Genomic DNA, 1,832 nt, shown 5'->3' on the forward strand with positions numbered 1-1,832 from the left:
AAAAAATAAGGCCAACAATCTGCCAAAGACTGGATTGACGTGACCAAAAGATAAACTATAAAGTGAAATACTAAGCCAGGCAAACTGGGGGGGTTTGTGTGTTCCCTTAATGCATATGATTAAAAATCAGACTCCACTTACTTTTATCTTCTTTTTAATGACTTCACTGAACAAGGGTCTTAATTTACTAAATTAATGGAAATGTTGGCTCTGTGAAGATAAGTGGTTTCCATCCTTTTGTGGTTGGCTCCCCATTTGTCTGAGCTCAGATCTAACCGGGCACGGTGCCTGATGCCAAGTAAGGGTCCAGTGCTCCACTCCTGACCCCAACCCTGACCAAGCAGGGAGGCCAGGTGGGTTGGCCCACCTAGTGGGGCTCCAATGAAGTGAGCTGAGGCAGGTGGCAAGCCCTTTGAGTGGAAGAAACGTACCTACCAAGTTGAGAGTAGCCGTGCTCATCAGCTTCAGCAAACTGACTAATCAGTCTGTTATGAACTGAATATTTGTGTCCACACCCCCCAAAGTTCATATGTTGAAATCTAATTCCTAATATGATGCTATTAAGAGATAGGGTCTTTGGGAGGTGATTTGATCATGAGGGTGAAACCTTCATGAATAAGATTAGTGCCCTTTTCAAAGAGACCCCAGAGAGCTCCCTCACCCCTTCTGTCATGTGAGGATACATAAGAAGATGATTGTCTGTGAACTAGGAAGTGGGACCTCACCAGACACTGAATCAGTTGGTGCTTTGATCTTGGGCTTCCCAACCTCCAGAACTGGGAGAAATAAGTGTCTGTTGCTTAAGCCACCCAGTCTATGATATTTTTATTATAGCAGCACCAACAGACTAAGGCAGGGTCCCATTATATTATGGGAACAAGATGGGGTCTCCTCGAGTGTCAGGGCTGGAGTGTGGAGCAGGGAGTCACAGAGCTGGGGATATTTCTCCCTAACCCCAAGAAGCATGCCTCTGCCTGGGCCACAGGAGCCACATAAAACCCCTGCCTGCTCCCCAGTTCAGTGTCCACTGCTGTGTTCTGTCTGCCCCAGACATTGGCTCCCACTTGGCCCCAGGCTCTCTCCCATTTCAGCCTTCCTGGCTTGTCCTACCTGGACTTGGCCACCTGGTTCTATTTCTGCTTCGTGACTGTCTTGGAAATCCCATAGTCTTAGCCATCAAGAATTACCAGACTCCTGGTGGCAGTGGGGCAGGGGCATGTGGGAAGGAGTGGGAACTAGAGAATTAAAAGAGTGTATCAAAATGGACTAGGATGAGAATAATTTGGGTGAATATTAGAAAGAGGGTGAAAAATATCCTCCTGTGGTGCATGGCATGAGTGGGCTGGACTGTTTAAAGGACCAATGGTAGCAAGATTGGGACATTAAATTGATTTCTAACACCCTTTGGCATAAACAGAGATCCCCTGCTGTGAACTCCAATGATGCAGCTTCAGTCTGATTCTTTTGGCTTTTAGGTGTGGCCTCTAAGGAATGACAGAACGGAATGGTTATTTGAGCTGAGAAAAATTTATTCAAACTCCACGCAGCATGCTAAAGCTCTTTTTTTTTATTTTGTCTTTGTTCCAAGAATATTTTCTTTATTACTTCTGGAGGACTTAATGCTTACAGCGATCACCTGGCTCTTTCTGGTCAGGGAGTCTTGCTTGTGTCCTCACAGTGGACCTAGCCTCTAGTTCATAACATCCTCCATTTCCATTCTCAGTACGTGTCCGCAGAGGGCATATAGGAAACTATCAGATGTTTGAACCACGCTATCAATATTTGCTTTCCTGCCTCGTCATGGGTCACAGGCTCTGACGCAGAAATGATGC

Source organism: Miniopterus natalensis, chromosome 6 (genome assembly GCF_054644295.1).
Source record: "Miniopterus natalensis isolate mMinNat1 chromosome 6, mMinNat1.hap1, whole genome shotgun sequence".
NCBI classification, from domain to species: Eukaryota; Metazoa; Chordata; class Mammalia; order Chiroptera; family Miniopteridae; genus Miniopterus; species Miniopterus natalensis.